The 23,787-nt window shown below is 42.0% G+C and overlaps 1 protein-coding gene and 1 long non-coding RNA gene across 10 annotated transcripts in view; one reads left to right on the top strand and one right to left on the bottom strand.

The window, feature by feature from the left end:
- Positions 1 to 23,787, top strand: part of TEAD1 (TEA domain transcription factor 1) — a 153,164-nt gene that overhangs the window by 18,281 nt on the left and 111,096 nt on the right. The window lies entirely within an intron of this gene.
- Positions 1,370 to 3,758, bottom strand: LOC146436653 (uncharacterized). The gene is made up of 3 exons (XR_014852741.1): positions 3,655 to 3,758; positions 2,396 to 2,442; positions 1,370 to 2,244 (listed from the first exon to the last, which is right to left on the bottom strand). It is a non-coding gene; the product is annotated as an uncharacterized LOC146436653 (long non-coding RNA).

The following is a 23,787-nucleotide window of genomic DNA, read 5'->3' as shown; positions in this document are numbered from 1 at the left end:
GGAAGGTGATCATGTGATTAAGGCACAAGTCAGGGAGCAGAGATTTGCATTTGGTTTCTGGGGCAGAGTTGAGAGAGGAAGCTGGGAGAAGTGTTTGTGGCTCAGATTACTGGTGTAGGGACAGTAGGGAAAAATCAGAGAAAAATCCATCCTGTTGCATCAACAGGGCAAATGAATATTTGCAAAATCCTTTTACATACGTATGTGGAAAGTGTTGTCAGTGTAAGTGATTGTCTCCAAGACAGATTTCCACGCTTCTTTACTTTACCCAATTTTCTGTAATTGGCTTGGAGTGCTGAGATTGAGTGTAATTAAGTCTCATAATTAATTAATATGAGAAAGCCTACGCAAAAGCAGAATAAGTATTTTGGATTTCATGATTTGTTCCCTTCTGTAAAATTGGAGTAATAATACCTTTTTACTTAATGCTCTAAGGAATAATTGGGTAACAGTTATAAAGTGCTTCATTATGAAAATGTATGTGAAGAACCATTTTTAAGTGCAGAAACAAATGCATAGGTGTAAGTCCTTGCAGATATAACATGCTGACACTGGTGTGTCCCAGGATCAGAGGATATATCAAGCTCGTATTTAAGCTCAAAGAATGATCACAGCTTTTTTTGAAGTATTTTTTTCTGAGAATTTGTCCTTTTTTTTTTCCCCTCTTTAATTAAAATAATAGTTTAAAAATCCTTAGTTAGAGGTGTAATAACAATGATTTAGATTTCTCACAACACTAAGTCACCAAGCAGGCCAAACAATCATATACATAATTTAGGACATAAAATCTCAGAGAAGGTTTTATGATGAACTGTTAATAGACTGCTTTCATCGCGTGCAGTAATTCCAGATCCATGAGAATAAGGCAAGTAACAGAGCCCAGTGATCCCTTTCTGAGAATGACCCACCAGCAGCTTTTCTTTTTTCTTTTGCATTTGTAGAATTGAGTATTGACCTGGGAATTCACTCCACTGGTTAGACACCGAATGTAAACCAAGCGCTGCTTGCAAAAGTCTGTCCAGCAGCCTGTGTGCAGCAAAAACCACTTGTGCTGCCTGTTTGGCAGACTTGTCCACAGGTGAACAAAATGAGGAGCAAGGCAAAATCAGCTGCCCAGGTGGGGCTGAGGAAACCAAAAGAGGTCAATAGGTCTGTGCTGACTGGTGCGTTTCTGGAAACAACGCTTGGACTCGGGATGGTCAAAAAGCTCGTTCTGACTGCTCCTTGAAAAGGTACAAGAAGCCATGAAACTTGGCCAGGACAGTCAGAGTTGGAGCTTTTCACTGAAACTGCAGATGATATGATCATTAAGCCAGGCAAAGGCAAGCAGTTCAAAGCTAGGCCCAGACCATGCTTTTATCAGCTCCTTGTTTTTACTGTTCCAGCTGTGCAAAACTGGAGAAGTGCAGGGGACTCCAGAGCAGGATGGATGAACTTTAAGTAATTCTCCTTCCAATTGCACAGCAAAGGGTATTTGTGCCCAGCATGAGGCCATCGGTACAGGGGTGAGGACCTGGGGAACAGAGCTTGTTTCGAGCAGTCCCTCACAGCCCTGCCCGAATGGCTCCTGGAGGTGTTCCCTGAAGGGTCACTCCCAGCACTGGTCAGGCAGTGGTGGAGCTTTTTGCAACTCCCAGCACCCTGGTGGGAGTTACACTTCAGTGGGAGTATCCTGTGCTGATCCATGTGCCTATTGCTGACCTCAAAAATAAACCTCCAGAACTGATTGACTGTGGGGATTATAGGAAGGGTGCTTTGGAATATGCCTCCTGTAGATGTAGCACTAGTGAAATTTAACTGGTGTCAATGTAAGTTTTGTAAATGCATAATCTTGTATGATGAAGTTTGGCAGAGAAATGCAGTATTCTCTTTTATTGTTAGCTACATCCTTTTCCTGTGAGAGCTTATGAGAATGTTTTCATACTTAGCATGTTTCCTCTCCTCACTGTAGTTCATCTGCCAATCTGACCCTCCCAAGGAAAGTAAGCTGGCTCTGATTGTCAGATAGATGAAGGGAGTGTCGTCGGGAAAAGAGCAGGCCAAATGGAAAGCCTAACCCTTTCTGTGGGACGGGATTTGGCTGGGTGTGATGCAGAAGGTGAGAGTCAAAGGCCATCTGTGTATCTCCACAGCACTGTAACAGACGTCAGATAAATACACTGTCCCTTTTGTAAACTTCTTAAGAGAACTTCAGAGCGAGCTGTTGTTTATAATGGAGCAGCAGCAGCTGCTGCATAGCTAAATCTGCAATTGAATTGCCAGAGTATATGAGCCTCTTGCTGTGCCCCTCATAAAACTGCCCTGAAAGAAAGTCATATTTATCTCAAAAGTGGCAGGCTTGGCAGGATGCCCTGGTAACTTTTTGCCAAGCAAACCTAAAGTGAAACTGGCTCACCCTGACTCCGCTAGATTTGGGTTCACCTAACCTCCTTTTGAGACAGCCTGGAAGAAAGAAGGGGTGGGGACAGAGGATTACATACAGTTCTTTTAGATTTCTCTGGCACATTTCCACTACCCCACATGAAAGTTCTTTTTAAAATCACAGTGAAGCTTGAAATGTATTTAATAATTAAATTAAGATTGTTCCTATTCAGTTTTGGCTTTGCTGAGTTTAATGCAGGAGTCAAATAACTACTGCAGACAGAAGAAAAACAAATGCTTGGCACTTTTCCCCACAAGGCTGAAAGTGAGTCAGTATCTAAGAAAGCTTCTCAATAGAAAATGAGAAAATAATCTTAATAAAAAATTAAAATTATTCAGATGAGCTGCTTGTAAATTATGCACATAAATACAGTAGTTGCCACAATGAGAAACTTCTCTAACATTTTTGGCAGACACTAACTTGAAAATAAAGACTGAGAGATAATTATTATTATTATTACTACTACTGTCATTTCGGTTTGTGCTGCATTAGCATTAAGAGGCCTAAATGAGCATCCAAAATCCACCATTCCAGACTCCGCTGAACTGTAAAGCCATATTTCCAACTCAGGAAAACTTAAGTTTTTACATGCACAAGACCAGGCACCAGATAGGGTCTCAGGCAAGGGTATTTAGGAGTCCTTTTCAAGCCCCTCAGAAACCTGTGACAAGATCAAGGTTTAATCCTCATCTAACTAAATTCCAGTCCAGCCTTCTAAACAAAAGCTGCATCCCTCATGTAAGCCTTTTGAATTCCTTAACAGGATGAGGCTTTACACTGCTGTAACACATCAGGATAAGTTAGTGACATCTTCTTAGGAAGGTTATACTAGACTCCAATTAAACAGATCTTCAGGAGGAGGTCATGGGACATCAGGACACTTCATGATTTTTTTTTTTCCCCCTCTTTTCCTCTCCTCCCCTTTTTTTTAAAAGAAAAAACTAACATCCACTATTTTCTTTTGTCCCTGAGAAACTACACCTCCCGCTCACGACTTGTCACACAGTGTGGAGCGTGGAGGTGCAGCATCCAGAACCAAAAGAGGAAATGTGCTGATTTTGGCAGTTGACCAAAATGACCTCATTTCTTTGCTATTGGAAGTTTGTGCACTTTTCTGGCAGGCAGCACAGTTAAAAATATGATTGCCTAGCTTATGGCATGTCTTCATTGAAGAAAATGCTTGCCAGATACTTAAATGCTTTATCCAAATCCCTCCTAGTAGCAGAATATACCTGACAGGCATAGGCAGCTGGACAGCCTGGTCAGAAGGAGCACGAATGGGATGATCAGATTTAGAGGGCAGAGGAAATGGGACAAGCTTCCCATGCTTTGTGGATGAGGTCTGGTGTTTTTAGGGCTCTGCAGGTGTGTGTGAGAGAGGAGCAGTGTAATGGAACACCTGTGACCTCACACCTGGAGCTCCTGTGCCATCCCCGTTCCTACCACATTTCAGAAATGTTCCCTGGCTCCCCATGGAGCATGGCTTGGCATCCCAGCAGCTGGGCCCAGCACAAAACTCTGTGAGAAATTGGCTTTCAGTGGAGCACTGCTGCCTTCCTCTCTCCAAATGAAGCCTGGGACCGTGGAAAGTCTGGTGAGTGATGCAAGTGTATCACCAAATGAGATTATTGTAGGCTTGTGCTCTGCCCAGAGGCTCTGGTGTGAATAAAACCTACCAGTGCAAAAGGCTCAGCAGCCTGATAGTCTGCAAGAAAAATGGGAATCATTCAGAATTATAATTGAAGAGTCAGGTGAAAATTAAGTCTTCTCCTAAGTTAAAAAAATCTGAAAGTGGTTAATTGTTCCAGGAAGAGAAAGTAATAAAAATCAGCGTGGAAAAATAGCTATTTAGATCTGAATGGTGATTATGTGATTGTGTCAGAGGTACAGATGCATGTGTACATTATAGTCTCCTAGAAATATGTAATCTTCCCAGAAGAACCTGACTGCAAATCACAGAAATCTTCTTTTACTACTTTCCACCCCTCCTGAAAATGTCTTGGGTGTGTCTTGTGCATCAGAAGGGGATGAGATTGTTGTTTGAAGGTTTGGCCTTGGAGAATGTAAGGGCCACTGAAACAGTTTGGCAGAGGAGTTGAGCAACAGCAAATGGCCTATTTCCCTTCACCAGGTTAGTTGTGTAAGAGCTTTCTTTTGCCCAGCATGATGGATTCGCTTTTAGTGATTTATTTTGTGAGGATTCAGCTTTTGGCAGCTCACTTAGCTATCTTGGAGACTGAAAATAAAGTGACAAAAGCAAACCTGCTGCAAACCTGTAGATGTATTGATGGATGATTATCTTGCAAGGAGCTTTTTCTGGGTAGACTCCCAGAACCTATGGAAATACTTGAGAACTCCTGCATCAGACTGAGTGAGTAGTCTGGAATTAAATTATATCAGGCTCTTCCTGGTAAAGACACTGGGAAAAGACATTGCTCCTTTTGGGACATGAAATAGCTTTGTTGTGATATTTGTTCCATTGTAGATGCAAAGCTTTCAATTCCAATAAAAGCTTTTTAAAGGTTGGTTAGATGTTAGGTGTTTAATCATACAATTTTAGGTGTAACTGTAAATAGGTAAAAACCTCAGTTAAGGATTCAGATATTTGAAATAAAAATCAATAAAAACCCTGTTCAAAGCTGCTTTCAGGCTGAGAGTGACCATGAAATTGTAAACTGTACAGAAATAGCATATTTAAATAAGTAATTTATCATATTGCATGCATCATATGATACAGCTATGTGATGTTTTTAAAAGACAAAAATCAGATTATCTTTGACCGTGTCACCAGATGGTGTGTAACAGGCAATAGAATTATGGATTGTGAGACATAACTTTCACTCCTAGGTAACCTGACTGACAAAACCTTTCTGCCTTGTAAAAACAAGACACTCAAGGACTGAATGGATGGCAGAATTATTTTTTCCTACCCTCAAAAATTCCCCTTGACCAGGAAACAAGTTCATACGTGTAGCCAGAGAAAGAAACAGGCAATCAAATGAAAATATTTCTACCTCAGTCTTATTACTGCATTTTTTTAACATTAAAACCTAAATTGTTGTTAAAAAGACTCTCTCCCTATTCATGTAGTTAAGTTCCATTAATTGCTGTAACTTGAACCTTGTGGTAGTCTCTGTACAATTATAAACCTGGGGGAAAAAATTGTAATGTTAAAATGGAAGGCCAAGCTGTAAGTGAGTGGGAAATGTCTCTGGTTACCTGCATGTACTGGTGTAAATTTTGATTTAGCAGAAGCTCTTGCAAGGACAGCCTGAGCCAAAACCAAGAACAGGGAAGCAGAGTGGAAGGGCCAGGAGGGCCAGTGGCTTCTCTTCCTTCTCTGGGTCCACTTGCGGAGTGTCCAGGTGCTCTTCTGGAGTCAGGAGAATTGCCAGCACCAGTGGTTTGAAATGCCAGTGTGTTGGATTTCAGTATGTGCAGAGGGGGCTCAGCCCCCACCTGCTGACACCAAGGTACAGCAGTGCAGCAAATCTGACACCCTGACAGCAGTGGGAATGGTAGGCTCCTGCCTTTGTTTCCTGACAGCCAGGAGGCCTAGGAATAGGCACATTTCTGAAATGCATGCACATTTAAATTCTGAACAGACACATTTGGTCACCAGAGAAGAGCTGCCTGCCCGGAGCGCTGGCAGCACTGTGCCTTTAAATTGATGCATTCACATTAAAGAGAGACATTTAAATAATGCAAAGGGGTAAACTAGCTTGAGTTATGTGTGGTTTGAGCTGGGTGACTCTTACTTGCCTTTTATGGGAATCTCTCATCTGAAGTCCTGCACAATTATCCCCAAGGGCAACTATTAACCCCATAAAAGAGAGGATATCACCAGTTATACATCAGACATTATGTATCTGTGTGATGGCTGTGGTTGGCTTTGGCTGAAGATGGAGCTTTGTTAGAGCCTGTGCTGGTAGCTGGATAACGGGAACCTGGGTTGGCTTCCTTTATTCATGAAAGGGAGGGAAACTCCTTGGGCAGAGTCATTAACCCATAGCACTAATTAGGTGCTCGTATCATTCTCCAATAATGAGGTGCTGTTCATAAAGAGAGAAAAAATAGGACTTAGAGTGGCCTCATTTTTGAGAGCCACAAGCCTGGCTGTGCTCTGGTGGGATGGAGCTGCTTGGTGAGGCTCCCATATGTTTGGCTGTGATCCTGGGGCAGGGTCTGGTCTCTGGTCAGTGACACAGAGTCGCAGTCCCAGGGCTCTTTGCCACCTCCCTTCTGTGGCACTGCCATTGCTACGTGAGGATGACATCCTCAGCACCCCGTGTATCCCTCTGGCTGGGGGCAGGAGTGGGAGCTCTGACAGCAGGGGTTGGCCTCTGCTTTGGGAGTCCCTTGGGGCTTACAGAAGGGGCCCTATGAACAGATGGTTAGTACAGTGGGCTCGTGAGAAAGTTGCTTATTGATTGAAGCAGTGCATAGGGCAGTGGTTAGCACTGCATTATCTGATGCGTGGCTGCCGCTCTCCCATGGGCTGGCTGCCCGTAGCCAGAGCTGCCAAACCTTCCTTGGATTTATTAATCAGGTGATGTCACGAGTCTGGGCCAGTATGTCTGCACTGGCCTTGGTGCCTGTCAAAACTGATCTCTGGAAAAAACCAAAGTGCATGTGCAGTGGGAGTAGTGAGCCACAGTCTGCTCCAAGGTGCACATCCATGTCTTTGGCCACACTTCAGGAAAACACACTGCAAACGGAGTTTGGAGCTTGTCTGGGAGCTGCTGAGGCTGCATCCATGTGTGCAATACCACCTAACAGCTACTAACAACAGACAGCAGCAGTGTGCTTTCCTGAGCTAGGAAGAGAAGGAAAACACTATCTCTGGTTGAAGTTGAACCCAAGGAGGGATGAAGCTGGAAGGCAGCTCTGGCTAAGAGCTGTCCAGGATGTCACAGCCACAGCCATGCGCTGCTGTACCCTGGGTGGCATCTTAACAACTGCCTGGCCAAAACACTGTGGGTAAAAGTCTCTGCATAGGGATCGCTGGGGCTTCAGACTGGTGGGAGGTGCTGGCCTTTGGCTACCAGCGCTGCTTTGCCTGGCCTTGCTCTCTGGCTTTTCCCAGCCCTGGGGGCAGAGGCCAAAGAGGTAGAGCAGCAGTAGCACACAGTGCAGATATTTTTGAACCCTCGTGTTTTATGTTAACTCACTTTCTGCTCTCGTTAATTGAGGAGTTGCTTTCTGTGCTAGACTGAGCTCAATCTCAATCTCTCTCATCCGTTCTTTTTTCTGTATTCTCTCTCTACAGCTTTTCTATTTTCAGGAGGTAAAATGCATAATTACAAAAAAAATTTCTTTGAACTTATAAAATGCAGGTTGCTTAAATTATGCAGTTAAGGGATAAAGAAAATCACAGAGCAATTTTAACAAATTGCCCTTAACTGTATTGCACAAACAAACCTCTCATAAGAAATCTTAGAAAGGTGTGTTTGAGGGTGTAATCTTACCTTGTGGCTAAGTAGAGTTAAACTTGTTTTTCAAGTTGGTTGTGTATAACTTTCTCATGCTGAAGATTGTGAGCATTCCAGAAGGAAAACAGTTTGTCTGTAGCAAGAGTTTGATGGTAAATGTTGATTATCTCCAGTAATTCTGGCCTCTGGTCCATGTACAGTACTTTACCCAGTGACTTTCCTTTTGATCTGTATTCTCATTGTCTCAGTTGTACAATACATGTGTCTGTATATTTTTATGAAATAACCTTGATGTTTGAAGGTAGTGGAAAATTTCAAATTCCAAATTATGAACCTGAATATAGCACACTTCCAAATACACTTGCCTTTCTTGTCAGATGCAAGACAATTTGTACATTTGGCATGTGTGAAATAGTGTCATACTCAAAATTCCCAATTTATTAAACACCTCTGCCTCAGTCTTGGGCTCCAAAATCCTATGCAGCTTCTAAATAGACCAACATCCCACATCCTTTACTCCAACTTTAATAAGTTTTTTTCCAGCATATACAATTTTTGTTGGTGTTTATGTGGTCTGTGCAAACTGTTGTGAGTAGCTGAAGAATTACCATGTATGTTTGTAAGGATTCGTGATACCTGCAAAGCCTTTCTATACAACAGCCAAGCTTATGTACATAAGAGAACTGTTGATGCTCTATTACAGTTTAATTTGTTAATGAAACAAGATGGACTGAGCTCCTACTACACCTCTTTGGATGTTTGAGGCTAGGCACAATTAATTTATTTGTACTGTCTGTGTAGGCGTATGCCAGCTAATGTACTGTAAGAGCTTTTATCTTTATGTTCATAATGAAGAGGGGCAGGTTTTTGGCAATGAGACAAGGATTTTCTGATGACTCATCCTCTCTGGATTGTAAAACACTTTCTTGTAAAATCAAAGAAGAAAAGTAGTTCCTTAGAAGTAGCCTCAACCAGAGTAGTTTGTCCTTCAAAATTGAGCTGCAAAGCAGAAAGAAGAAAGGCTTAGCTGCATTCATTTAGTTGTAATTGGACCTCTGCTGAAAATGAAATCATATTATTTGAGAGGATGTTCTCATATAAGATATTTAAGCGTCCTTGGAGTAAATATGCTGTAGGTTGTATTGTCAAGCACCTGAGTTTGTGCTCCATTGTCATTATATTGGTATTTTGATCACTTTGGCAATGCATTGGACATTTAATTAAATTGGAGGAGATCTCCTTTAACAGTAAATTGTACTGTTTGGTTTGTGGTATTTGCCTCCCTGCCATCTAGGAAGAAATATGGTGTCCAGAATTTGGTAGAAGCTGGAACAGGGGTTGGGTGTGGGTGTCTGAGTGCAGAGCTAAATCCTTTTCAGTGTAACATTTAGTACTGCTTTCCGTTGAAGTGACACACTGACTAAATGTCAGTATCAGGTAAATGGGGAGTATGCTTCATATTCCTGCTAATGGACAAGTATGAGCATGGACTGTCCTAGGGACCTTAGTGCTAAAACAAGAAAGAATAATTGGAATGCATGAGTAATTGCTTTATTTTGTGTGAGAGAGAAATCCTGCTTTTAATGAAAAATTACCATTATTTTACCTCATAGTACCTGTGCATGGTTTTGTGCATGCACTCTCCTGTAAATATTTCCTCCCACTCATGTATTTGCTTTCTCTCTCCATGGGAGAAACAGGAGTTTGGGCAGCAGAGGGATGTCCATTGATGAACTTCCTCAGTCTTCTTTGGTCTCCATCACAGGGCTCTTCCTGAATGACTTGGGTGATGAAGCTACTGCTCCCTCTTATTAAGGTGGTGTTTATGCAATCCAGAGTGGATTAATTTAAATCCCTGATTTTAATCACAATTTAAATCAACAAGCAGAGCACTTTGATTTAAATAATTAAGTGTAATCTAGTTTTGCATTTTTGCTTTCCAGTTACTTTCCTAAACAAAGGCTCAGTTTTATTGGTCAATATAATTTGCTAACCAGAGTTGTTTGTTGTACACAATTGGGTTTCTCTAAACACACGTGCACTGCTTACGGACATTTACTCACATTTTATGTTTTTACACTCTACTTTTGCTAGACAACAGTGATTCGCATTTCTTAGTCAAAATAATAGATCTTTTAATCTCATGTGATTCATTCACAGTAGTTTGAATTCAATTAAAATATACAAAAGTGATGTTTCAAGACTGCTTTAGTGGTCTGTGTTTGATGTTCTGGAATACAAGACAAAAAGTTTTATTGAATTATGTTGTACTTTTAAAGCTGATCTGTTACACAAAACTAATATCTACAGCTACTGCATTGAGCCCATTGGTTCTGAACACCAAGTGCCTCAAAATTTGTGAGCCACTTATGTAGGTTATAATTGTACATCACAGTTTTATTGATGAATTCAAAGAGTAAAACAAACTTTCCTGCTTTTCTAATTGTTTTCCTGACTTACAGTGAACTAATTATAAACTGAACTACCTGAAAATTAAGAGAGCTGTTGCTGTAAATTGAAGAAAAAAATATTGTTGGAAAAAAACCCCAGGGCAAAGCTTCAACAAGGTGTTTTAGATGCCTAGGCAGTGAAAGCTGTCTACTCAATGGCTTAGCTTTCTCCAGAAAATTTAAGAGTGAGTAGTGACACATGCATAAAATCACATCAATTTTTAAAGAAAAAGTTTAGGGTAAGATAAAAGTGGTATAGGTTATCATAACTTAATAGTTTAATTTGGAAAACAAAAAAATGCACTTGATAGGAGGGTTGGTATTTTAATAATATATGTTTAAACTTCTTTTAAACTTGTTTTGATATAGGCTTTAATATTCATGCTGGAACACTCCTCATCCATCCTTTGGAAACTGAGATTCCTGTAGTATGTACCTTCATACCTATTTTCATGGCAGCACTTTGGGCAACAGATTCCTGGCTGTGACAGTCCATCTTACTCTAATGCTTTGCTCTTTAGAAACATCACAGTCTGTATTCTGAAATTAGTGCCAGGGAGTTGTGGGTGGAGTCACAGAGCAAAAGATTAAAGGATTATATATTCCTGGGTGCTATATTGGAGCACAAAAATGTTCACAGCTCCATTCACAGAATGAGAAGGGTGGTTTAAGGATTTGACGCAAAGTATTTAAATTGTAAATTTAGACTCATTTTGCTCTAAATGAGAGAACAACAGCCAAATCTAGATAATATGCACTCCAAGACATTATTTAAATGTTCCCTTCCACTGATTACTCATAAGAGGACTGTTAAGACAGCAAGTCTGTAATATTGCACATGGGAATTGCAGTATTTAGTATCATCAGGAAGTTGCACAGCAGAGATGGAAGCTTGCTCAGTTTTAGATGTCTGAGTATCCCTCTGTTTCTTCCCTAATTGTAGATTTTTCTCTTCTGATAGTGTAGCTAAGGAGTGGGAGGTTGATTAAATTTAATTCCGATTTATCTGAGTTCAGTCATGTTATCTCTTAAAATGTGTCTCTAAAGGTTAACAGTCCTTTGGCATTTTCGTCTTTGCTTTCCTACCCTGGAGGAAAACTTAGTGGCTTGCACGTCTAGGAAGTTGAAGATAGCTGGTTGTATTTTTCCATATCTACAAAGCAATATTATATCTGGATTCATATCTGCTCCTGGAAATTTTTTAGGCTTAATGTTTAATTTCCATATGCTTAAAAGGGAAAATCGCTCAATCCCGAGGGTTTCATTTCTCTTTGCCTCCAGGCAACCTTTCAGTCAAGGAAAGGTCCAAAGCGCTGCACAGCCCCGTTTTGTGTTTTGCTTCCTGCCCCACGCAGTGTGGAATAAAAGCTGGGGACAAAAGGGAGCCCTGCGGGTGTGCGTGGTGCCTTTGTGGTGGGGCTGAGGGGGACCAAGGTGATGGATGCACGTGGGGATGCTGCTGCTGCTGCTGCCCACACTGTTCCTGCCCTGTGCCCCACTGGGGCTCTGCCTGGGCAAAATCTCCTTCCATGGCTCCCTACTGCAGTCAAGTAATAGCAAACCTTAGCAAACCCACCAAGTGTGAGCTCCCAGTAAGTAAAATTAACCACTGGAACTCTACTGGGACCTGCTTCTCCAATATCTCTGATAAGAGGCCAGCTGGGGCTTCACCCTGTAATGGGCTGTGCTTTCCCAGTATGTGAGTTTTACAGAGATACCAGACATCTGCAACATATTTTGAATATATTTTTACCTGTTACAGAGGTTTTCTTTACCTGAAAGGAAAGATAAAGTCTAATGAACTGATTTTGAGGGGTGCTTTTTTTCCTCTCCCAGATGAGAGGATCTGGTTTCTTTCAAGATGATTTTTTTAAGCAGAATTCCAGCAGTCTTCTATTAGAAGACAAAATATTTCTGGAATGCAACACCTGTGCAAAGAAAATGAATTACCATGTGCCAAAATCCTTCAGTAAATGCTCTGCTGTGTGGGTAACTTGACAAAAGTTTTGCAGCAAACCATAAACATCTGCAAAACATTTGAAAATCTGGCCCGGACTTGGGGCTGCTTGAATTCTGTGGCATTTGTAATAATTTACTGTTCCACAATATGTAATTATTTGTGTGCACCTTAGGACTAATTTTCTTGGCACGAGTAGAAAAAGGTCTATTTTGTGAAAGACGTAAGGATGACTGATATCCTTTACCTGTTCAACTCCAGGGCCCGTGTTTATCTTTTCCCTGTGGAATGCATGTACTTTTCCCTATGCACTTGTCTGTGCAGCGTGGTTAGAAATGGGAAAGGGGGCAGCAGGTTCAGACCAAACTCAGACACATGTTGCCTTTTTTTTTTTTCTTTTTCCTTGGGGAAGCACTGAGAGGATTGAAGTCATTCAGCCAGCTTTGTTCAGCTGAGCTGAACTTTGAAAAAAACCCCACGCCAAGTGTGCTTTTAGTGAACTCAGGGCCTAATCCTAAATCTTTGCAGTTCGGTGACAGGTTGGAGTGTCCAAGGAGTGAATCATCGGCTGTGCACCAGCCGCGGCTGTGACCCGCACGGGTCATTGTCCTCCTCGGCCCACTCGTGTGAATAATCACCTATGGGCTCATGCAGGGGGTTCAGCTCGGGCAGCTTCAGCGGTGCAAGGAGCAAAGAGACCAAAAGAGTCTTTTTAATGTTACTTTTTTCCCGGGAGGAACACCCAGGGGTTTCATCGCGCAGTTCTTGCCCCAGCTTCCCGAAATGCTCGCTATCTGCGCTCGCTGCCAGATTTCTAAAGACCTCAGCTTCCTGGAAGGCACCTAAATAAGGGTCAGATTTTGAAAAGAGCTTAGCACCCAGCCTGGCCAGCTTTTCAGAAAATCTGGCACCAAGTGTCGGAGCTGAGCCTGTGTGGAGATGCTGGGAAGAACGCTGCCTTCCCACACGCCGCGCCGGGATAGTGCTGTGCGCTTTACAGGGCTCGCAAAACATTGTCCGAGAGAACAAATAGCCCGGGGAAAAGAACCCCACCACGCTCTGCTTTAACAGATCCCGGGGGGGAAGGGAAAGAGGGTCCTTTCCCTTTTTAAAGATTCAGTTCAGGCATTGTCAAAAGAAATAAATAAAGCAACATCATTTAAAAGCTTTCGGAACAATAGTCTCTTCCACTTCCCTTCCTCATTGTGGAGCCCTGGGCCCGGCTTTTGTTTATTTTGTACTGCCAGCCTCATGGTGCCGGATTGGTCGGTGTCTGATTTCATTCCTATGGGTGATGTCAAAAGCTGACCCAGAAGTTCTCGGCGAGTTTGCTTTTAGCTTTCAGTTGTTGTTTTTGTGCGTGTATCCGTGTGCACAAGAGTACTTTTCAGTCCTAGGAGGATTCTGTTACAGGCTGAATATTATTCAGCTGCAAAACTAATAAGGAATAATATTTGTGCCAGGAGCTGTATGGCGTGTTTCCTACAAATACTCAGAATAGCAAGCAATTCAGGCACTGTGAAAATTGGAATTATGGAAGTTGTAATTAATATTAATTACAGGTCTGGTATTACTCTAAGATGTAAAAATAAATCCAAAATCTGTATGAGAATTTTGTAACACAGCTGAAAATTGTGATGATTAGTTAGAAGGCTGATTTCACAAATTTAACGCTTATACCAATTTTCTTCTTATAGGTATACTAGAACTGTAATGCTATTCTTTTTTTACTGTTATTTTTATTAGTTGTCAAACTGACAGCTTAAATATCAGGCTCTCACAGAGGTGTGCACGCCGCTGACAACAATATTCTGTGTTTATTTGTATAGAAAAATAAGCTGTATTTAAGGGGATTTTCTGTGTGCTCTATCTGCAAATATTCCTATCTCTCTTAAACTTTGTTTTCCATTTCTCTGGCCTTAACACTTGGGTGTTTCTCCTCCAGCAGCCTCTGACCTCTCTCTTGTGTTTCTTTTTGTTAGATAAGTAAAAGATGAGCATTACTTTATAAGGACATAATTTCATACCCTTGTCCTCTCTTAGAGTACAGTCAAGTTGCTTGTATAAACACGAACAGTTTTGCTTACTTTTCAGTTTATTCGAATACCAATTTAAGGTTCTTGAGTTGGGTTTCCCCACCTCTGCCCCAGTCTTGTCACCTCCTCCTCACTTTGCCTCTTTACTTTGTACAACATCGTACACAAATGTAGTAGTAGTAGTAGTGGTACGTAACCAGCTCCAGAAAATACAATGTTATGGTCTGGGACAATATTGTAAAATTATCTTTTCTCTCTCTCTCTCTCTCTCTCCCTCTCTCTCTCTCAATATGTGTGTGGCTTTGATAAAGGTTTGTCTTTGTGTGTCAGATTTCACAGTAAAACATGTTGACCAGAATTTTATTTAAAGAGAATGAAACACCCCTCTTCAAAACTGCATCCAACAAAACATCCCTTGTTTTCCTGTCTGTGGTCTTTTTTTAAATTGTCAAGGCAAACAGAATTCTTGCCCTGAGATTCCTTGGAAGCAGGACACTTGGAGAAATTTGGATTTCTCAGAAATAGTCCAATATAAAGCAGCAACGCAAGGCTAAAGTACTTTTCACCTAAAGATAATTGCACAGATTCAAGCATGTTACTTCAATTGCCTTAGCCTCATTTGTGGTCATGAAGGATGCCATTCACTTAGGGAAGGCTGTACAAGCCCACCAAGGCATCCCAGGGCTGAGATTCCAGAAGCTGTCCTCTGGATCACGTTGTGTCCTTGTTCAGTCTCCTTTCCCCTGCTTGGGAGCAGTTTTCATCCAGGGCCTGGGGCTGGCCTCGGTGCCTGCCTGGCCCAGCTCCAGCTGCATCCCAGCTTTGCCTCCCAGCTTTGCCTCCCAGGTGCTCTGTTGTTTCATGATTGGCTACTTTTAGAGACAGCCTCCCTCATCATCCCTGTCCGAGAGCAAACCCCCAGCTCTGGTGGAAATGTTAAGGAAAAATGATTTTATCTGCATTCTGAGTCTGTTTTAAATACTGTGCTTTTTATGATTTCCATATGATTCTTGGGGATTTTAACATCAAAAGACCCAGATTATCCTAATTGGTGTAAGAGGTTGGAAAGGTTTTCTTCATGCTGGACTTAAATAGGGTTCCTGCTTGGATGCTTTTGCGCTGGCTTAGTCCTTTTGTGACATGAAAGCCAGTTGCAGTTAAGCAGAATCCTCCTTTTTTTTTTGCTTAATAAACTGAAATAACCATACTGTTAAGTATTAAAATGCAGAAGCATCATGCATTTTTAAAGCTTCCAGAAATAGCCTACAATGCATTGCAGAAATTAGTGAAGCCATACATGTAATGAAAAACATTTGGTAATGGACTCTGGATCAGTTAGTGGCTGATTTACTGCCTGTCCTGTGTTTTCCCTCCTCTCCATAAACTATCATTTACAGACAGGAGCAGCGAGGATTTCTTGGAAACTTTTTTTGAGAAGAGAGGAAAACCCCTTAGATTTAAAAGTGCAACGAATGGCTTTGCACAGCTTTGCTCCCAACGATTACTTTCCCTGTTTAGCAGGAAACTACCCTTTTATGTTGATGGCAGTTTTCCTGCAGAGAAGGATCACGCCTGGGTCGCTGCTCCCGCACAATGGGCGGATCTTCAGCGCACAGATGGCTCAGCCCGGGCTGGTACCTGGCCTGAGCTCAGTCCTCCCTGCCAGCCCTCCTGGCCCTGGGGTCCAGGCTCTGGAGGGGTACCCGTGCTGAGGGATGTGCTGTGCTGGCAAAACGTCCCCTGCTCTGGGGAAGGATGAAACAGGCAGAGAAGGGTCCAGGTCAGCTGCATCTCTGTATTTTGGCTCTGTAGATTTGCACCTTGAAAAATGGCTGTGTGCTCCTCTGTGAAATGCCCTCTGATAGTCTGATGTCTGGGTATAAATGTCCATTGGAGATGTCTGTTTGCTTCCTAGTGAGTTTGTGGTATGCTCTGCTTTTCCAGCAGTTGCTAAGAGTCTTAAGACACAGATTTTTCTCCTTACCCCCTTTTGCACTCTGCCATAGTTGCTGAAGGCAGTTTCAGTAAACTATGTTTAGCCTGCTCACTACTGGCAATATCCTCTTGAAAAACTGGGCACCAGAACTTGTTTTGGGGCTGAAAAAAATCTCTTTGTGGTTTTGAATAAAATTCCAAGCAAAAGAATAGAATTAAAAAATAAAAAGAAGATGGGGGAGACAAAAGGGTCATCTGTGCACACAGGTCAGATTTTCAGTGTTTAACTGAATACTTGTTTGGTTGTGCTGTAGCTTCTAAACTATCTCTGTAAAACATTTACTTGTCTGGCTTTAATCGTACCCTTCACTAGGTGTTTGCTTTGCACATGAGACAAAGCCTTCCTTAAGACTGCCATGAAACCATTAGTTTTCATTTTTAAAACAGCAAAAGCCAAAATTAACTTAAACATTCAATCATCAATCAACAATTAAAATAATAGCAGAGTTTCTAATGTGGAGATCTCAGTGGAAATCTTAAATACAATCTGCAATGCTCTCTACAGGTTTTAGCTGATTTTGGCTTCTGTAACCACAGGTCTGAGGTCACAGCAGTCTCCTGATGTGTCTAACAAGTCACAGTTTTTATTAGCTGCATAATTCTTCTCATCTTCATTTCTGATTTCCATCTCATGGTGTCAGTTAGTGGACTTTTTCTGCAGTTACCTAGGTAATTACTTGCATATTTGAAACTTGCTTTTATCTTCCTCCTCCTTCACAGAAAAGTAAATCATTGAAAAAAACCCCAAAAAAACAAACTACCAGATAGAAACAGATAATTTATATGACAGAAAAAAAATCAAAAATAATAATAAAAAAATAGAATCTTGCAGACTTTTATGCAACAACCATCTTCAAGAATGGAAAAAAGAATGGAGTGGAAAAGCAATTGGAATTTATGTGAAACTCTCAGAGGGCTCATAGACACAGATAACGATTCAGTGCTAAATGCCTGGAAAGAACATTTCCTAATTTTTGCCCTAAGAACTGTTGTTTGCAGAACTTACAACATTAACATAGTGGGAGAAAGACTCTAGGAAGATGAGAAAGAAGATACAGGGATCCAGATACTCTGATTTTTTTTATAGGAAAGGTTTTCATTTAATAGCAAAATACTGTGCACACAGTTCTAAGTCCCTGGGAAAGAAATCTTAAAGTTTTACTGTGAGACAGAAAAGACTGACACAATTTCAGCAGTCTGAGTGAGCTTATAAAGCATGCCTGGGAAAGTCCCTCATGCAAATCATTCATAATCATGTTTGTCCAATTGTAAAAGCCAAACTCCCTGAAAATCAGAACAACTTTGTTGGAATAAGATGTAGAAATCAAACCTTCTGTGCTTCACAGTGAGTATGAAGTCATTGACAAGATCTGACATTTTCTTCACTTTGCAAGATTAGACTCATATTTTCCAGCTGTGCATGAATGTGTATATGTATTTGTTTTTCCTTTGTTCCTTAATATTCCCATGAAATCAGACCACATATTAAAGAAAACCTTTGTGTGTTGCCAGGGCCATGTGCCTCAATAGTCATTTCCTAGGTTAGGTGATGGTGTGGAGTCCCCAGTACTAAGGCTGTTCATGTGGAGTTCTGTGTCTCTCTTGGGCTGCTTTTCAAAAGTGCTTTATCAGCTGCAGAATCACACTGAAACAGGTAGGAATCAATAAGTATCAACTCTCCCTGCCCCACAAAGCCTAGTGAGAGCTATCTCCTGTCCAGGTTCTTCCAGTGTTACATGGTTGATGCTGTGACTCCTGACTCACTGCTGACAGTCCTTCAGAAGCTCCATTACCTGAGTGAGGAGAGAGAGGAGGCCAGGCGTGTGCTGCTGCAAGCCAAGGTGCCCTTCCCCTACTTGGAATATGCTGAAAGCCTGAGAAAGCCAGAGGGGAAGGTTTTTTGCCAGCTCCTAGCTGATGTAGTGGAGGGTGCAGGGCAACAAGAAACCACTTGTGGCTTCCTTAATCTGCATTACCCAGTGCTGCCATGCAGCTCTGCTTTACGGTTTTGGTGAGAAATCCCTCTCAGCCCACAGCTGCTGGAGGGAAGATACTCTGCCTCTGGATCAGTCCTGGACTGCCATGAACTGCTGTGTGTTACAGCAGAGGCTGGAGCCCCCCAGGAAATCAAGTTCATAATTACATTAAGTGTGTGAGATAGAAAGCACCCTCCTTGTCTTTGAGATTTCCAGTTTCTGTTTCTGGTGCTGATTTGCTGTGCAGCCAACCTTGAAGTCACCAGTGCCCATGGTGACTCACTGCCCTCTCCCCTGGCCTGCTGGAATATCTGAAATCATTTAAGAAAGGAATAGAAGACTCAAGGATAACTTTAGGATTTTTTTCAAAATTTGCCACAAACTTTGTATGGTAAAGTCTCAAGCCATTCTCAAATCTTTTGCTTTCTACATCAGTTGTCTAATCCTGGTGCTGCCTGGGAGGAGAGACCTATACTTCAAATTATTATTCTGTCTTCCAAGGGTATAAACATTTTTTTTTTCCTCTGCATAGTATCTAGGAACAAGTGTAATCTGGATATGCAGCAGTCTCCTCCTCAAATTTCTTCTTTAGCTGATCCATGGTGGTTTCTCTGAGGGAGAATCATCAGGATCCTCAAGAGACATTCAGAGTTTCTGCAGTCCCTGTACATCATTCTTGTAGTCGGACTGGGACAAAAGTCTTCTATCACAGATTTTGCTTATTAGGAAGGAGAAGTCTGAAATATGAAGTTTTCCCCCTGAGTTGTCTTTTTTTTTTTTTTCTTCACATTTTATGTGGCTGTGGCATAAAGAAGGTTGCAGACTCTCTACAGGACACAGAGGCTATTTTTGACAAGACTGAATCTCAGAAGATTAATTTTCCAATTCTGCCCTAAGTAAATTTTATAATTTTTTGCAGTAGCAAAATGCATTTCTCACCCTTTTGTGCTGTGAAATGTCTCCCAAATATGTACTATTACTCCAGAACAATAGCTGGACTCCCTGTTTGGGCTCCACAACAAGAAGCCTGTGTGTGAGAGCCAACCCTCCACACTCACGGCAGGCTGAGCCCAGGGAGCTGCTGGAGGGCTCAGTGTGTGTGAACAACGAGCTCCCCTCTGCCTGCATCTGCAGTGTGGAGAGCTGGGTCTTCTGGAGAGACCTGCACATCCTCCTGGCTGAACCCTTGTCTATTTGAGGATAGAGAATAACCAGAAGAGCTTGGATCTTGTGGTGTCCTTAGCTGGCATAGCTGTGTTGTAGCTGTACATCCCCTCAGGAAAGAGATCTCCCCTGGCAATGTGTGGCTTCGTGTTCTCTCATGGCATGGGGAAGGGTGACAGGAGCCTTAGGTGTCTCAGCTGTGGAAAGTGGACAAAGGTAGCCTGGGGAGGCCTTGGAAATGAGGGAGCCATAAAGACCTTTGCCCCTGTTCCATGAGTTGTTTGTGAATTTACTAATGGGAACAAAATGATTTTTAAGACCAGGACTCTTAGCTGATGCTGTCATCCCCACAGTGTGGTGCAATAAATAACCTTTCTTCTACATGGACATGGCTGGTAATCAGTAGCTTGCTAGGTACTTCTGGCTTTCTAAAACAGCTTGCTCTTATGGGAATCTGAACTTTCCATGCCCATTTTCTGTCAAATCCGGGAAGTGGCGCCGTGATTCTGTACCTCATATTGGCAAATTCAGCGCTTGTCCTGAATGTGGGGTTGGGAGTCCCCTGTGACACTGGCTGCCTTCAGCAGAACGTGTGGTTCTTGGCACCTCCTGCACCCGTGGATCAGTTGTTGGTGAACAAAGGAGAGCACGAGGTTCTGCACAAGAGGTGCTCCTTCCCAGGGTGTCCTCCCAGGGCCCCAGGAAGGGCTCAGCAGGCTGCCAATCCCACAGGACAGGCTGCAGAGTCAGAGTCCAAATCTTCTTGTAAAGCAGTAGGAAATGCAGCAGATGAAGTCTCAGCATGACATTAATCTCTCAGATCTAAAGCACAGCTGGTGGGTCTCTGGTGCTCTGCAGTACTGAGGTATGGCTTCTGAGAGGGCTGAATGTAAAAATATCTGCTCAGGACATCTCAGCGCGGGGAGAGCTGTGTTTGCCACCCAAGGCACAAGGCTCAGCTGTGATCTAGGAGATACAGGGCTTCTTGCTCACTTGAACCCACTCCTGAAGCTCTAGCCTTGGGGCTGCTGTACAGTATTATCCTATTCCCCGACGTTTGGGCTGTCCCTGGGAGTTCTTCCCCAAGTACTATTAGCTCAGCTCAGTCCCCAGTGCTTTCCTACACGATGGTTGTTGAGGAGTCCTCAAATGTCAGTGTGCAGTTCATACCCACCCATGCAGAGCCTGCTGCCTCTGGTATGGGTCTGCAGGCTGTGCTACCTCAGCAGGGGTGTGTGCAGAGTTTCAACACGTGTAAAACACATAAGGCTGCTGTTTCCTGGTGAATTACCAGTGTGGTCCTTAGGTGGACAAAAATTTATCAGTCACAGCCTCGAAATCCTCTTTTTGTGGAGATCTGTAATGGTCACCTGTGACTTTTATGACCTCACAGCTGATTAAGATGAAGTTACATAGGCAGCTAATTTAAGGTGGACTTAGGAATGACACCTAAAATGCAAGGAAGTACAAAATGCCATCAGGCGCAAGTTCTGGGCTTACACATTAAGTCTTTTGGTGAACAGATGTGGATTTAAATACATGCTTTTCTGTTTGCTTCCTGCACAGTATCCATATGGGTGGTGGTCTGTAAAGCCCTGAATCTCCTGGGACCTGGTTATCTGTCCTGGAAGTGGCCACTGTAACCCAGTGCATAAGACTGACTAGGTTATGTGTGCAGCCTGGGCTGTGGTGCATGATTGAATGTGTAATTGTTTCTATCTGGTTATAAATTGTTACCTGAGTTCAGTTTCCTAATGAAAAGCAGAACAGCTCACAATGTTTACCCTCCATCTGCTGTCATTTATAATTAGACTGTAAACTCCTCAGAGCAAGAACTTGCTGCCCTTCTGTGCACTTCCAGTGCCAAACACACTGGGGTCTTGATATTAGTTGAGCTGCCATTAATAATAAATAGAGAGTAAAAGGAGAATGTGTAAATGCATTCAGACGTGTAGTGAGGCTTTTAAGTATAATTGTTATCGCTGCAAATCTCTGCGTGGTTGGCAGCTGGGCTGCCCTGGAAGTGCAGCGTCCCTGTAATTGAAGTCTGCACACTTTGCTGCTCCCTCAGAGCCTGCCTCTGACGGCCAGTGGCTGAGTATTCCTACAAAGGGCTCAGGGCAGGGGTACTCGGGAGTAAAGACAAGCCAGAAGGTTTCCTTCAGCTCCCTTTCTGAAGGACTTAATGCCCAAGCTCATTAGGTTGGGATATGGCTGAAGTAAGTAACTTTTCAGTAATTGATACATAAACACAGCACTACAGTTTCATCCTGGGCTCTACTCCTTTGAATCCCTGTGTGAGCCAATGAAAAGGAAGTTCTCTGCTGGCTGGGACACAGCACCCAACTCTCCTTCACATCTGTGCTGCTCTGGAGAGGGGAAGGAGCTGAGGGCAGGCTCCCTCAGTTTTCATCATTGTTTTACCCATTAATTTCATTTTGCTGGTCCTCGGTGTTCCCTTGTTCTCTGCTTCTATCTGGTTTTCATTATTTGTTTGGATTGGTTTGCCTTTTGGATAATATTTGTGCTACTAAGGTTTTTTGGTGCCAGTTTTAAAAGCAGCAGCAGCACCAATTTTGAGAGTGGAATATTTGGGGCTTTATTTTCATAACTCAAGCAATTGCTGCTTGTGGTAGTTAGTGCTGTAAAATCCCAGAGGTGGGTACATTTCATAGAAGGGAAGAGTTCCTGGTATGCTGCAGTGGCTACTGTTGGTGGAATTTAAGCTGAGAATTTTTTATTTTTCTGAATTTGAACCTCTAGCCTTCAGGTTGTTCCCCCCACCCTCTGGTAAATTGTTCCCTTCAATTCTGGACATTGTATTCTTGCTGTGAGAGTTCTTTAATTTCACACTCCCATAAAATTTGTGTTTTAGCTTGGATCAGCTGCAGGAAGAGGGAGAAAAGTGTGGAGTGAGAGCAAGAATCATTTGGTAGGCACAGCTGTGAAACAGAAATAAATCAAGGTGGTAGAAAGGTGAGCTAGAGGGGGAAAGAAAATGGAAGTTTGTTACTGTAAATCCACATGGTTAGGAAATCCAACCATCAAATTGCAGCTGCAGTGTCAGAAAATTTGAATTACATTCCATTTTAAGAAGAAAAGTGTATTATAAAACAGTGTGCAATATATCTTTCATGCACAGCAGAAATAAAACCACTTTTGAGCTCTGACAACAAATGTATTCATTGTAAAAGTAACACTCTTGTTGATCTAAAATCTCATGCACTTATCTGCTGTCATATCTATCTGTGGTGCAGTGACATTGAGCCAGGAAATGCTGTTCAAAAAAACAATTCACATGTGAAAAATAAGTCCTTGGCTCTAAATCATAATGTTTCCCTACCAAGAGCCAAGCTTGCTTCTACTGTAATGTTCATCAGCATTTTTTTAATGCTTTCAAATAAAATTTTAAAAATGTCATTTGAGGAAACCCATAGCTATTCTGAGGAAGAAAGCCAAAATACTTTCTTTTCTCTGGGTCATTTTCTGGCTCATTCCCTTTCTGGGTCATTCTTTTTTGCCTGGGTCACTCTCTCCTTCTTCTTTCTATTCATTTAATATAAATAATAACAAAAATAGTCAAATGAAATAGAATTGCCTAGAATTTCCAAGGATTTAACTAGCAGTAAGTAGAAAAAGGCTTGTTTGGTTATGAGGGTACTGGATCACAACCTGGCTGAGCTTCTCAGTGAAGAGGATGTGACAAATGGTAAAGCACAGGAAGATTTAAAGAACCATATAGCAAATCAATGGCTAAGCAGGAGAAGAACCAAGGGCACTCTAATGCTTTTCATGAAGTGTTAGATTCACTAGAAACAACGCTAAATAGTTCAGGACTGGTAGTTAGATCTCCCATTAGCATTGCCATTCTGACATTTGCTTACCCTGCAAGTCCAGAAATTGTTCTAGCCTAAAGAGAGGTCTACCCTACAAGGACTGAGAAGCCTGCAGCCTGAAATTTATAAAGAAAAAAGTGCAGGGTTTTAATGGTGTTTTGTGGTGGTGAATTTAATTGTGAAATTTGAAGTCTCGGCTGTCAACATGAAGCTGCCCTTAGCCTCTAATTCAAAACATACTGGAGAAGCCATGCTACAGGTGCTCAGTTTTCCCTACAATAAAAGCATCCATTCAGTTAAAGGAACACTTGTGCATAGCCTTTATGAAAAACAGAGGTAATTTTGAAGAGCTAATGTGATTTAACATAATTTAAATTTATAAATAATTGAGTCTGTTTGTCTTTTTCTGAGCTTGACTAAACATGTTGAATAGAACTGTGTGCATGCATGAGCATTAACTGTTCTTCCTAAACAGATTTTGATACTGTATAACTGTCAGATACTAAGCAATACTGTGTT

The sequence above is a fragment of the Lichenostomus cassidix genome, chromosome 5 (assembly GCF_008360975.1).
Source record: "Lichenostomus cassidix isolate B80296 chromosome 5, HeHo_3.0, whole genome shotgun sequence".
Lineage (NCBI taxonomy): Eukaryota > Metazoa > Chordata > Aves > Passeriformes > Meliphagidae > Lichenostomus > Lichenostomus cassidix.
Note: the sequence above shows the minus strand (reverse complement) of the source record. Positions and strands in the feature narration are given on the sequence as shown.